At 41.4% G+C, this 15,366-nt stretch overlaps 2 long non-coding RNA genes across 2 annotated transcripts in view; one reads left to right on the forward strand and one right to left on the reverse strand.

The window, feature by feature from the left end:
* The first annotated feature begins 6,535 nt into the window (after positions 1-6,535).
* LOC140344162 (uncharacterized) overlaps positions 6,536-15,366 on the forward strand; it is a 72,861-nt gene continuing 64,030 nt past the window's right edge. Inside the window, exon 1 of the long non-coding RNA XR_011923502.1 lies at positions 6,536-6,637. This is a non-coding gene — a long non-coding RNA (uncharacterized lncRNA). The remainder of the gene's footprint in view (positions 6,638-15,366) is intronic.
* Positions 6,890-8,487, reverse strand: LOC140344315 (uncharacterized). The gene is made up of 3 exons (XR_011923542.1): positions 8,223-8,487; positions 7,154-7,405; positions 6,890-7,066 (listed from the first exon to the last, which is right to left on the reverse strand). It is a non-coding gene; the product is annotated as an uncharacterized lncRNA (long non-coding RNA).

A 15,366-nucleotide genomic window follows, 5' to 3' on the forward strand; every position in this document is an offset into this window, starting at 1 on the left:
TGACAGACTAATACAGACAGTGATACAGGAGGAGAGGACCCTGCCCCGAAGAGCTTACAATCTAGTAGGTGGGGGAATTTCACACACAAAGGATGTGAGATATGTAGTGGTGGGAAGTAGTATGTAGTATGTAGTATGTACATGTATGTTTGCATTTAGATGTGTGTACATATATATAGAAAAGAGAAATTATAGGAAGAAATAGGCAAGGAGGGCTTTTTGGACCATATTGCTTTACATTGCAAAGGTTACCTATTTCTTCCTATGATTTCGGATATCATGGGCTTGGCTACAAGCAACATTCATGGAGCATATTGCTTCTGGTTAAAAGAAGGAATCCACCTTTATGTGATTACACTACCAAGCTGAGGTGAGTAACTCAATTATATATAGTAGGCCAAGATCTAAAATGCCATTCAAATCTTCAAAAACACCCTGAAGGGATGGAAAAGCAAGAAAATGTTTGGCACAAAATGGATTTGGCCTTGGAACTTTGATATACTAGTACTATTTGTTTTGTGTAAACACCTAAATAATAGATACACTCAAGTATTTTTGAGGATTAAGTTAAGGCATGTTCATGTCTAAGAGTGCGAGACCCTGCTTGTGAGCTTGGTAATCAATGTGCTTTGATGTTGTGCTTGGCAACCTGGACCTCCTTCCATCACCAGATTGCTTCTGGTTAAAGGAGGAAACCCCCTTTATGTGCTTCCACTACCAAGCCGAGGTAAGTCAATATATAGTTAGGCAAGGTCTAACATGCAATTCAAACTGAATAAACACCCTGAAAGGCTTGAAAAGCAAGAACATATGTTTGGCTCAAAGTGAAACATAACAAAAAATATATACAAAAAGTATATTAATATAAAATAATATGCGCGTACCTATGCGCAACACTGGAACAACAAGTGGGTATTTTTGCGCATACAGCAGGCGTACGTGCAAATGCGTGGCGTGGCCACGTTTTACAGTAGGCGGGAGTAAACCAGGAAGTTTCATATCTGTATTATCATCATGCTGCGCCCATTGTTTGAAGAGAGGGACCTGCGCTTTATTATTAAGGTAAGTGATTTTTTTAAAAAAGTTTTACCGGAGGGTAGGGAGGGGGATTATTTTTACTACAATAAGCATACATTTTGTCCATGTTTGCACATTTCAATGTGTTTTTTGCATCATGCATGTTTGCACATTTCAATGTGTTTTATGCATCATTCATGTTTGCACATTTAAATGTGTTTTATACATCATGCATGTTTGCACATTTCAATGTGTTTTATGCATCATCCATGTTTGCACATTTCAATGTGTTTTTATGCATCATGCATGTTTGCACATTTCAATGTGTTTTATGCATCATCCATGTTTGCACATTTAAATGTGTTTTTAGGCTGCTTCTCATATTCATCAGCCTAAGAATTCTTTAATCCTTCACATGTCCTAAACTCTTGTTTGTAACTACTTGAAATGTTGAGGATCCTACTAGCTACTACTCAACCACATTTCTTGGAGGTTGTTGCTGTTTAAAAAGCTAGTGCATATAGGAGGCAAAAGGCAAAAAGGGCCATTCATGCCCCCCGGGCCATTGGGCTGAAATTTATACCTACATTTCAAAAAACCCCAATTTATTGGGAATGGTGAGGGGCATAAACCAGAAAATGTAGGTTCAGTTCGGGAGACACTTGCCCCTTGCTATGTAAGTGGGCCCGGGTGCCACTTTTTCAATTAGGGACTCCTTTGTGCACTTACTTTGGAAAAAGCATTCTCAATGTAGGATTTTCTTTAGTGTTTGCAATTGGGATCCCCATATCTTCAAATGCTTGTAATTTGGTGGCCTGGGATTTTGTAGATATTTTGGGACTATTATTTATGAGTGTCCTCTGTGCTTATACACAGAATTGTAAGGCTGCAAGATATGACATGCAGAATTCCCACACACAGATATCACACTGTGCCCATGATTTCGTTACACATGCCCACAGAGTGGATTTATTTCCCCAAGTAGTTTTTTACATAGAAGCCACAGCACAGCTATAGAATGGGGGAGGGGCAGCCTGTGTCCCCATCTCATTCTAGCTGGGCTGTTCTCACTGCCCAGCTCTTATCTGCAGCTGGAATCCTCTGCACGGATGACAGCTAAGAATGGAGTGTCCGCTATGGTTCTTTCAATGGATTAGAGCTGCAGATGAGAGCTGGGTAGAGGTCCACACACCTAAAGTTGGCTGTTCACAACTATGTACATGCACACATTTTTTTTTTTTTTGGAAACGGTTTTTATTGTCATTTATACATATACATATACAACTAAACAACTGTAACGAGGTGGAGGGGGGGATAAGACGAACAGGGGGAATGGAACGGAAACACTCAGACTTTTAGCATTATTGATATCAGAATGTTAACATCAGATGAGCATACAGTCATCCAGATATATTGGTCATATACCATGTAGAGTATTTGAACATTTCAAGAATTGAGGCACAGTCTGAAGCAGTAAATGCATATATCAAAAACTTGTACCAGTGTGACCAAAATAGGGTGATAGAGTCATCGCCCTGCATCTTAGCATCCAACATCTCTCTGTGGAACAGGGTCCTCAGGGCGGTTATAACTTGTTCCAAGCCAGGAGGTTGGGGTTGTATCCAGTTCTGCATAATTGCCCGCCTGGCAGCTAAAAGACAGATGTTAGTCCAAGTTCGTACAGATCGAGGTATAGTATCTATGTCTATACCATCCCAGGAACCGAACAGCAATAGAACAGGGGTGGATGGTACAGTATGACCAATTACATTAGATATAAACCTGAGTATTTGAGACCAAAATGTAGTGATCTTAGGGCATAACCATTACCGGTGTGACAAAGAAGCATTGGAACAGCTGCACTTGAGACATTGAAGATGCCAGGATCTAGGCTGTAAGGCCGACACAGAGGGCCTGAACACTTTGTAGGCCCTGTGCAGAAGCATAAACTGAGATTCCCTCCAATTCTCATTGATCATACTTTGCCTTATTGTTTGGTAACCTTGTATAATACATTCCACTATGTCAGGATCTGGGAAATCTTTCTGCCACTGTTTTACATTGGAGGATGACAATAGTTTAGTAAAAATAGGCAAAAGGTATGCATAAATGTTGGATATATTAGGTGGAGACAATGTTAGAAGTTTGTCAAATTTGTTAGGTCGAAACATCTCTGCATAATGGAGGGCTAAAGATTGGAGGTAGGACATAGCCTGACTGTAATACAGTGGATGAAGGGCGTGGGATATTATAGGTCACCTGTAGGCTAGACAAGGGAAGTTTAGTAGAGTCCTCCGACTGGAAGAGCTCTCCAAAATACAACAGCCCTTTTTGTCTCCATACCTCAAACGCTGCGTGTTCCTGTGCCTGAGGGAACATGGGGTTACCACAAATGGGCAGATAGCGAGATAAACGAACTGGCATTTTAAATCTCTGTCGGAGCACCTTCCATGTAACTACTGTGTCTCTAATTAAAATATTATTGCGCAAAGAGACCAGAATGGAAGAGAATGAACAATGTAACATAGCACAAAAGTTCCAGGGACAAGACATTGCACTCTCCAAATGTAGATTGGAGTAGCAAGATGAACCCCTATGCCAGTCTATAACATGTCTGGCCAATGCGGCCAGATTGTAAAGTCTTATATTGGGGAAACCCACACCCCCCTCCGTCTTGCGTAGATATAATTTAGCCAGAGAGATTCTCGGGCGTTAGCCGCTCCACAAAAATGTTGAAAAAGCCCTATTAAGAGCGTTCACGTCAGCATGGGTCAGTAGCAGAGGCAATGTTTGCATAGGATAAAGCAATTTGGAAAATGACATCATCTTTACTAAGTGACAACGGCCTAGGAACGATAGGGGCAGTTGTTCCCACATTTTCAATTCTTTTAGTATTTCGGAAATCAGCGGCGGATAGTTCAGGGCATAAAGAGATGATGGCAAACGTCCAATACGGAGACCTAAATATGTGATGGAGTGTGCTGCCACTTTAAAAGGCACATATGTCCTCCAACTATCCGCCACATCCGCATCATTAGTTAGAGACAAAATCTCACTCTTGTCAAAATTTATTTTCAGCCCAGCAAAGCTCTCAAAATTCTGAAACACATTTCGGATATTATCACTGTCATGTCGTGGGTTGGATGTAAAGATATGGATGTCATCCGCAAAAAAGGCAGTACGTAGCTCATTTGTTTGAACTGGGATTCCATGCAGTAAAGGGGTGGAATCCAGGTATCTAACCAATGGTTCCAGAGCAAGGTTAAACAGGAGAGGAGACAATGGACACCCCTGCCTAGTCCCTCTATGAAGGGCAATGGGATTTGATAAAAATCCCGGAGTGTGTATCCGAGCAATTGGGGATGCATATATAGCCTCAAGCAATGCAAGGAAGGAACCCCTAATACCAACATGCTTCAGAACCGTGAAGAGCCATGGTATGTTCACTGTATCAAATGCCTTATGTGCGTCTATAGCAACAATGGCCAGATCTAGATCAGGCTGGTGTTTGGCGGTCTCGAGTGCAACTAGTACCTTTCTAATATTGGTCACTGCCGCTCTGCCCTGAACAAAACCCACCTGGGAAGGGGAGATAAGGGAGGGTAATAGTCTGGCCAGCCTGTCCGCAAGAATTTTAGATAAAATCTTAGCATCTATATTTACCAAAGAAATGGGATGATATGAGTCTGGATCACAGGGATTTTTATCTTTTTTCAAAAGGAGTCTTATATAAGCTTCCTGACCAGAACGAAAATACATACCCCGATCCCAAAGGGTAGAGTAAAGGGGGGGCATTAAGGGTATCAATATCACTAGGTTGTAATCGGAGTAGGGTAACCTCTGATAGGAATGCCCTCCCAGCCTGTAAATCCACTGTTGGAAAAGAGTATAAAGTTTGGAAGTATTGAGCCAAGTAGTGGTTCACCTCTTTAGGTGAGGTAACTTCCATACCCAGTGGTGTATTTAATTTAGGAATATACGTCGGTTTGTAACCGGTACGTACCAGATTGGCCAACATTTTACCCGACTTATTGCCAAATTTATGGTATTCTAGGGACCTGTATTTATTTTTTAGCTGTTCATATTGAGAGAGCCAAGAATCAAATTTGCGTTTGGAGGCATACCACTTTTGTTTAGTATCCTGGGTAGGGTTATCTGTAAGTGCCTGCTGTGCTAGCCTAAGCTCCTGTTGCACTTGTAAAAAATGAGATAAAGTTGTCTTTTTTCTTTTTGCCATAAAGGAAATGATCCTTCCCAGAACAGTATCGGGTCATTCCTATGAGCAGCATTGTATTGAGCATATTCAAGCCATGCTGATTTCAGCATTCCCTGAAACTCAGGGTCTTTGGCCAAATAGGAAGGGAACCGCCAGGGAACATAATCCCCTTTGGGGTATTGGTCCTGCAACACAAGAGAAATGGCACTTCCTATATTTTACTACCCTTATTAATTTTGTATATTTGATTTTGTTATTACAGCCAACTCTCCATCACGTCGGCGGCTGCAAATAATAAAGCGGCCACACTCGGGGAAGGAGGAGGCAGTCAAGGAGGAGGTGCCATCCCCGGAGGGGAGGGGCCAGTCGAGGAGGTGCCTTTACCGGTGAGGAGGAGCCATCCCCAGAGGAGGAGCTACCTCTGGAGTAGGGGCCCGCTACCCAACATCTGCAGCCAGAGTCCTCTGATGAAGGAGAGGAGGCGGCCGAGGCCAAGGAGATTGCCTGTAAGCTAACCTTAGGATCAACTTTTGTAACATATGTTGCAATTCAACACATTCTCACACTACTTTCACCATTTTTTGTTACAAATACAAAGAAAGATCTAACAGGATTTCATGTAGCTTCCAGTCATGAATCATGCATCTAATGAACTTGATTAATCAAGCATCTAATGAGTTGTTTAGTTGTCCATAGTTGTACTGACAAATGTTTGCTCTAAATTCTTGGACGTAGGCAGAAAGTATCATTTAGAAGTTCTGCATTAATCTATTCACCTTAACTAACTTTACAAATCTACTTTAGTCCCGCCCACCTACTTTTACTTATGCTGTTCATTTTTTATCTACAGCTGCTGCAGCGCCCTTGCCAGTTCCTGAATGTAAGTATTTCTCCATTTTGGATATTGTGAACATTCCTTAAAAACCATAAAAAGAAAGTGGGAGATACTTTGTTAGGCCTAGCTCCATCAAGTATCTTTAGGAGTGTATGACTAGCTTCATGTCTGGGCAGCTTTTAACAGAAGACAAAGGTTAAATGTCACTTAGCCACGTTTGTTCCTTGTGAAAACCCACAACCTTCATTGCCAACAAACTGCATCACTTTAGTTGCCATAATTAGCTTGGCCCCAGGAATAACCTTTCTTTCTTGTTTGGCACGGTGTAAACAGCAAAACTGTCAGATGAGATGACATAACTTGAATTCTTTAGCACTGCGCAATTTAGGAACTAGCTGCATATCATACTGTTACATTTGTTCAGTACTTACTTCTTTTATTTTTTTGGTCTCCTTCTACAAACACAGCCAGTTCCACATCGAGGGAGGCAGCCAGCCCTCCTGAGGAGCTTCCGAGCCCCCCACCACCACCGCCACCCCAACCCCAGCGACCTGGCAGGCATCCTCCTGGTAAGTATTTATATTGATTTGTTTGGTTTTTAAAAGGACAGTACTTTTAAAAAATGTTTGGACCAAACTCTTCCGGGTAATATATTATTTGTTTTTGCTTCACCCACCGGGAAGTAGACGGGATAGCCTGTATTGGCTGCACAGGAGGATGTCTGCCATGGAGCACCACTTTAGGCTGGCCCCTCCTCTGGATATGCCCAGGCGGTACCGCTTTTAACAAAAACAAAATTTTATATATATGTTTTCAAAAAAGTTTGGTTATATTTTTATATTTGTTGGGGTTTGCACATTTTAAGTTATTGGGGGGAGATTAAAAAAATTAAACTTTTGTAAAAAAAAACTAAAAGCCAGATTTTGTGAATTTAATTTGATTTTTAATAAAGTGCACATTTAAAAGTTTTTTCCAGCCTGGCCAATCCAATTCCATCCCTAAAAAAACACAAAAAAGAAACCTTAGTTTTTACACAATGGTTATTGAACCATAAAATTTTGAACATGCTCTTATCCTACACAAACCTGTTTTGCAGCTTGGCCGAGTTTGCAGAGTATTGAGCTGAGACTTCATACTTGATAAGAATCACTTTGACAAATTTACAAACTGGAACATTCTTCCGGGAGTAGATAGCAAAACTGCATTTGGAGCAAACTTGGGCCGCATCAAAAGAAGCTCATTCAGTTGCTGAATTGAGCGACGGCTTCCGATTTCGGATCACAAATACGAATGTGCGAGCGAGCTTCCGATTTTGCTTAGTGAATCAGGGCCAAAGACTGGAAGGAACAAGACCCATAAGTGAATCCTAACTGCTGAAAAAATTAACAGTGGCTGCAGGTCCTGTGTTGCACATGATGTTGGTATGAGAGGAGAGCTTCTATGGGCTTGAGGTAATTGGGTGCATGTCTGAACCCAGATTTGGACTTTTAAAAAAAATTGCCTGAATTTAGTTTTTTAAGGAGCATGTTCATGTAACACATTCAAACAAATCATATTTATACCTACAATTTGTTTGATGACTTTAATTCTGCTTTCAAGCTGAAGTCCAGCAGAAATGCTTCCCTTCTTTGCATATTCCTCCACTTCAGAAGCACTTTCCATATTTTTAAGTCCGCTAAAGCTGTTGACCACAGGTCCCCCCCCCCCCCCATGTTAAAAGGAGAGAATTAGGTGTTCTGGAGTCCTAACACAAGTCCTGTAAATGCACAATGACAATGCACAACCTTAATAGATGCAGCACAGAGTGAGCAAGCATTGTCCCCCTAGGGCAGGAAGTGTGTTACCAGCAGAATTATCAGGTGAAAATAAAGAAAAAACTTGAAAAAATGCAGTTATTACATGTTCTGATTATGTAGATATTGACATGATCTTGAAAAGAAGTGTAGGACCCATAGCACCTAAACATAGTACCATATTGTTCCACTGCAAAATTCTGGTCATTATATTTTATATATATCTTTGTTCTCTCACTAGCACAGAAGAGGTTTGGCAATAGCATAAAGCTTTGTGAGATTCTGTAATAGCCCTAGTTGCCGCACTGGTTTCTTTGTTCACTCCAATTTGCTGAGCTGCAGTGCAGAAAGCCTAACTCACCTTTGTGTGCACTTGGCCAGTAGGTGTGGGAGGGGCAAGGGGTGTCTGACTCTGCGTCCTCTTAGGAATGTTAGGAATCTGGGCTCTAGGGAGAGAGGAGCCAGAGAAATATTGGACTCCTCCCAAATTAAAAACAATAGACACAATAACTTTTTCACTGTACTGTCCAAAAGAAAAGTTTGTTCACCTCCTCCTGGACAAACTAAGAAATGATCCTACCTACACATCTTATAGATGTAGGTTAGGAAGAAAAGTAGGTTAAGAAGTATATTTAAAGCAGACCTTGCACTATATTAAGGACAGGTTTAAATCTGAAGCAGGAATAAGCATGTTGCCAGCCACTCCGCCACTCATTATACATCTCTGGCTCTGGACAACCAGTGTTGGCAAATTTGACAGCGGGTGGCAGTATGAAAGTAGTAACCACACCACAACCTCTCCGCCTGTCTGAACAATAGCCAAAGAGTATGTTCAGGCTGGCAATGAGGTTGCAGTATGATTACTGCTTCCTCACACCACTGAACCCCTGCAAAGAGAAGAAGCTACATGCCCAAAAAAGAATGAATAAAGGTGGCAGTATGAAGTTCAGAACTTGCAAATCTGCAAATACTGGATCTTCAAGAACCAGTAATGTGGCATGGGCAACCATACACCTTGGCAGATGGTGGGAACACAAAAATAAGCTTACCCCCACCATGGTCCTAAACTTGTCGTTACTCAGGGCCCCCACCCCATAATAAAAACACTGCACTAGAATAATAAATAAACTGAAGAGAAAATTTTGTAAATAAAAAATATCTTACCCCCACCCAACTCTTGTGAGCAAGATTTAGGCTACTCAGAATTCCCCATAATTTGGTGGGAGATTGAAACACAACCCTGGCTTTGGGGCAGCAAATTTTTTTTTCCTAACATTTAATACATTTTTATTTTTGGCAACAGGGATGGTCAGATACCTGATTACCTGCTATGCACTGTGGTTCAGGATACAGTAGTGGCCAAGAGGCCATGGAACCACAGAGTACTTGCTGCCAGAAGGAGAAAGCAACTGCTACTTTTTCATTTTAGAAAACTGGAGGATTGCCCAACGACACTGCCTAATGAAGGTCCCTCACCGGTTTTCCAAATATTAAAACTGGCTAAACAGAATTACAAATATTTTACCTGTATATAAGGTTTGCAAGAATGTTTTTTCATAGAAATGCCAGAAATTTGGAGGTTTATTTTAATCATTTTTGCAGCGGGCTCCACAACAAAAACAAATAAAAGGGGAAAGTGGGCACCCCTGCTACATGCCATTTGTGCAGAAGGTTTCATGTAACTTCTACAATGCCATAATCACCTTTAACGTTAGTCCCTGAAAGGGAGAACACAAAACAAGTAGCCCTCATGTATTCTATTAAATGTTTCTTGGGCATCTATGGCAAGCACTAGTAAAGAGGTCCCATAAAATGTCCCATATTGCATCAAGTCAAACATTTGTGTAGTATTTGGTGCCTGCCTGCCCTTAACAAATCCAATTTACTCAGAAGCCAAGTGGTAACCTTTGCCAAGCAATTAGCATGTAGTTTAGCATAAATCCTAATATCACAATTTAACAAAGAGGCAGGGATAAAATGCTAAGGGAAAACTAATCTTCCTTTGATTTTGGAATTGTTTATAGCAGCCTTTCTTGACCTTTTTTCAAAGGGGCACCCTTGAAATGACTTCAGGTCTTCCAGGAACCCTTTCTATAAATACTATAAACTTGAAAAAATGCAGTCATTACTCACAGCACTAACTTAGTGGTCAAGTAGGATAAAATGCCCCTTACATTGCTGACCTGTGGGAAGTATGTCACTGATAGCCAAAAAGATAATTAAAAGTCACTAAAAGTGGAACTCATCACATTTTCAGTATTATAAAAAAAGGTGTCTATTTTATTTAATGCAAAAAAATGTGTGGGTTTTGTAAATATTTGAGGGAGGTCTGGAAGTGCTGAAAAAGAAGAGAGAAGCTGAGACAGCACAGGACGCACTGGGCTCACTTTGTGGACGGATCGAAAGCACATATTTCACATTGCTCAAAGAACCCCCTAGAAACGTCTGGAGGAACTCAGGCTGTGAAACTCAGTTTTTTAGTATTACCCAGTAAATCTGTCGATCAGGTTCAATGATTTTCATCCGGAAGGGGAGGGGAGCAGAGATGGAACCAAACTAACAGCTTTGCAGTGTCACCCCATAGCATGTGCCACCTGTCATTCTAATTTATTTAATATGGTTACATAGTTAACTTCTTGGGTCCTTAATTAATTTTAAAACAAATATCATGATTAACTGAGATGACCAATGTACAACACCTCCAGCATCTACCACTCACTCTGTTCGCGATCATCCACCTTCCTTCCTGATTACATTTATATGTGGTATAAATGAACCCAATATTAGAGTCTACTGGTTAAACTCAGGGGAGATTCTCTATATGGACCATTTATATATTTATACAGGGTGATCATATCCTCCCTTAAACATCTCTTCTCGGGGGAGAATAGATTCAGTTTAGTTTACATCACTCCACTTTTCCTGTTCCACATACTTTTCCGATCTGATAAAAAAATACACTATACTCACCCTCAGTGCTCATTCAATAATATACTTTTGACTTCCGGTCTCATAACCACTTTCAAGCATCCACTTTAAAGGTTTTTTCCATTTCCAAACAGAGCTGCCTCCTGTAATATTCTTTTTGCCACAAGATGTCCTTAGTTTTTTGTATTGAATGACACCTACCATCATTCAACTTGAAAGGCTAAAGACAGACTGTGAGGGTCATGGACCTTCCTCCTGGGTGATGCAGGGCTGATTTTTGCCCTTATTTTGGCCTTATTGTTGTAGTACATGTCAGGGTGCATTGATTTAGACCAATGGCGCACATTCTGTATGATGAATGTTGTCAATATTTAATTGTTTTTTCAGTTTATCCTCTTAGTTTTGTTGGCACTCCGATTTGTAATTCATATTTAATAAGTTAGGACTTGCACAGTAGCATGTCCCTCATTCTGGATCCGGGGTGTAATATTTGCATTTTTCTTATTGCACCTATTGCAAGTGCAGCTCTCTCCAGTGGTAAGGCTGACTCACAAGGATTAGAAGACCAATTTTTGCACCGTCCTATGTTTCCAAACTTCTACTTTCAGATGTGCCAATGATAATTGCAGTTAGGCCCCAAAGTTACCTCCCATATTGGGCAGTTTTATCTACCTTTTAGAATCCATTCCTGGTGGGTATGGGCATGGCCACGCAATGGCGGCTTGAGCATATAGTTTCCCAGCTCTCTGCTGTTAGTGCTTTTTCTCCAGTCTAGTCACCCGACCGAAGAGATCTGCAAACTTCTCACTTGTGCCTCAGCACAAGAAAACTCCCAAACACCCAGGGCACAGAAGAACCCAAATCTTCAGCTGTTTTTGTTGTCTGCCACGGCCTCCGAAACACCATCCAAGATGGCGCCCAAGCATGTTCCCATGGCTACAGAGCCTATACTTACCAGCTTACCATGCTTTTGGATCCACAGCTGCCAGATCACTCCAGCCTAGATATGGAGGCCATATTGAAACATCTGCCGTCTAAGGAGGACTACAATATCTTGGCTGAACACATTGAGACATCCTTTAGGCAAGAGATGGAGGCCGTACAACAACAGGTAACATCTATTGATTCCAATAAATTGAGTCGAAGCGGTAGGATCCTCATCCTCTCTGACAGAAGCCTGCTTGAATGCGCTGGAATCCACTATGACCACCATGAGAGCCCAGCTTGTATCACTTTACTTGTGCACAGCAGACAATGAAAAGATGAAGCACAGAAACAATGTGTGGTTTTGTGGAATCCCTGAAGCTACAACAGGTGGGCCCCTAAGAGCAACGTTTACTATTATTTTTATTATTTTATTGCATAGAACACCTACTACAGATAAAGAACTGGTTAGATTGTATAGGGTGAGTGGAGCAAGAAATCTCCCTGGGGCACCCCCGAGAGATGTACTGTGCAGGATTCATTTTTATGTCTTGAAGGTGGAAATTATGAAGCGGGCCTGGAGAAAAGGCCCACTTGATCTTGACGGGGCCATAATACAGTTACTATCTGACCTTTCAAGCAATACGTTAAGAATGAATAGCATAGTGCAACCCTTTCTGGAAACCATCAGATCTGCACAAGCATCCTACAAGAGCCAAGAATACCATGTTTGCTTTGCTTTGGCACTCACAGATGCCACGTGAAAGGATCTGCTTTTACTTCTAGTTCCTTGAATGCACCCTGACTTCTCCTTCAACCAGAGAGACAGACCTCTGGAGAGATATCCCAATAACACACACGCACACAGTATGGTCTTAGGAATAGTCTCTGATGTTTATTTGACAAGGTGGTCTTTTTTTACACATTGGTATACAAGGGGGTTGTGTTTATCACGTACAGCTATTTAAGTTTTAGCCATATATAGTGTCACTTTATACATTGCAAGGCATACATTGTACTTCAAAGAGTTTTCGTCATCTGGTTACAGAGTAGACAGAAATAGAAATACAACTCCTATATACTACAATTATATGGCTCAAATTAACTAGCTTAACATTTACATTAACATTAATTAGCTATACAGTCCTAGTTAACCCTTCACCACGTTTCTTTGAATTCCTGCAAGCTCCACCTGTGGAGATTCTGGACTGGCTTGCCATTCCAAAAGATATTGTGACGTATTCTTCCAGGTCTACAAGATCCCTGGGACATAATCGTCTGCAACCCTCATGCCGGGAGAGACATGCCTCTACAGCATCACTGAAAGGATTAAATAAAACATGACTTTTCCATGCAGGTTTTTACTGCTCTATGCTTGTGACTCACTTCACCATACTGCCTGGATTTCTTTAGAAGAAGACCCCATTCTCAGATAGTTAAGCATTTCTGCACTATGCCATGGTTCTGCCACTAAGTTTGGGCAAGTTTTCTTAGTTTCCTCAAATTATTGAGAAATTTGAATGTAGCAGGAGTAACAATCAATATGTTATTACAGTTGTGGTGGTCCTGATTAGCTGGGCTATGACCTCATAAGGCCATAAACGAATATGTGTTTTTGGACCTTATGTTCTCAATGCATTATTACTGTGCCTTGACTGTCTGGCTTTGTTGAATATGATTATACTTAAAGCCGCATACACACGTGCAATAATAGTTGTTGGAAAGGCTCTCCCCCTTCCATTGCATTGGGATCGTTAGTCGTCCATCGTCCGTGGATCCGCCAGGATGGTTGTTCGGACAATGGACGACTGGCGCTGTACACAGGCCAGATTCTTGCCTGATATTGGCCCTGAGCCGATTATCAGGCGAAAAACATTGGACGTGTGTATGTAGCTTTACTCCTTTTCTTATCTACTGATAAGGCGCTCCACGCAATATTTCATGACTGGTTTGAAGGCTCTTACCTACCTAATACCTGTATTTACTCTTCTGTCTTTATCGGTATAGTATTTTACGTACAACCCACCACTAATGAGCATTTGCTCATCCTCATTGCGTGCTACATCCCCCACCTAGGCCAGCTCCACCTCCTACAGAGTGATAGTATTGTGGTGCCCCTGTTAATTGGGGATACTACCTTACTACTTTAACCTGTTCCTTCTTACCAGGTAATTCTTTCTTTTCTCTCACCTTCTCCCTTTCTCTCCCTTCTTCCTTTCTTGTTACCAACCCCTTTTTTCGTTACTGCATTTCCTCTCCCTTCTTCCTGGTAAACGGTCCATAGTGCTGTGTGAACACTAAAAATGCCAAGTGAAATTTTTACAAGAGACACATTTCAGACATGACCAAATCCAAAAATTGTCTGACTGCCACTTTCATTCTGTATACCATAGGACCTCAGTTATTTTCTTACATAATTCTTTTCAGTGGTCCCCTAGTTTGTTTCGTACTGACCCCGAAGGCAGGTATCTGCTAGTAAAGGGTATGCTAAAAACCAGGAAATTCGCTTTTGTGAAAGTATATTTTCCAAGCTCCAATCAAGCATCATTTTTGTAATCTTTACTGGAGGTTGTGTAGGAATATAGTGAGGGGACTTTAATTTTTGGGGGGGATTTTAATCTTGTTCTCCATCCAAAGATTACTTCTTTGCTAGGCTACATGCACACGTGCAAATGTCGTTGCAAAACGAACAAGTGACGGTCGATCACTGATAATGCACAATTATTTTGAACGATAGTATAGTGTACGATTCTGTACATGCTATAATGATATACAATCGATTGGCTACGTACACACGTGCAAATGTCGTTGCAAAACGAACTATTGATGCTCGATCAACGATTATGCACGATTATTTTGAACGATCGTATAGTGCACGATTCTGTACATGCGTAGCCTTAAACATCACTCTATTCCTCTGATCAATTCCTCCAAGATTGAAGTATTCATGATCTCTGATCATGCCCACATCTCCCTTACGTTACAGACCACTATAGCAGAACCCAAATCCTATTTTTGGAGGTTAAATGATTCCCTTTTGGAATCTCCAGAGGTGCAAGCTAAGACTGAATTAGACTTAAAGACCTTTTTGGAGCTAAACCAGGTCAGTTGATAATCCACTAAATCTTTGGGAGGCACATAAGTGTTACTTGAGAAGCCTCTTTATTCGACAAGGCCACAGATGTAAGAACTAAATCAGAGACTAAATCAGTTGCTTGGGGAGTTGTTTAAGTTGGAGGCGATTCACAAACGACAACTTACCCCGGATATTGAATACCCGATTGTACACACTTGGGAGAGAATTAGAGAGCTATACCAATTCAAAACAAAATTCCAGCTAACTAAACGTAAGAGTTTTTATTATGAGCATTCCAATAAAAGTGGCAGGGCTTTAGCACAAGCTTTTCAAGGAAAAAGGGTCTAATCCTTCATTCCAAGTGTTGTGACGTCAGCTGGAAGAATGTTACACTCCACCACAGACATAGCATAGACCAGCGATGGCGAACCTGTGGCACGCGTGCCAGCTGTGGCACGCGAAGGCCTTGCAGCTGGCACGCGGGAAGGTCCGCAATTAAGATATGCGGCGCGGCGGGAGGCGAGTGTGCCGGTGTCTGCTTTGCAGCTCACCTGGCAACAGGGCCGGACTGGCCATT

Source organism: Pyxicephalus adspersus, chromosome Z (genome assembly GCF_032062135.1).
Source record: "Pyxicephalus adspersus chromosome Z, UCB_Pads_2.0, whole genome shotgun sequence".
NCBI classification, from domain to species: domain Eukaryota; kingdom Metazoa; phylum Chordata; class Amphibia; order Anura; family Pyxicephalidae; genus Pyxicephalus; species Pyxicephalus adspersus.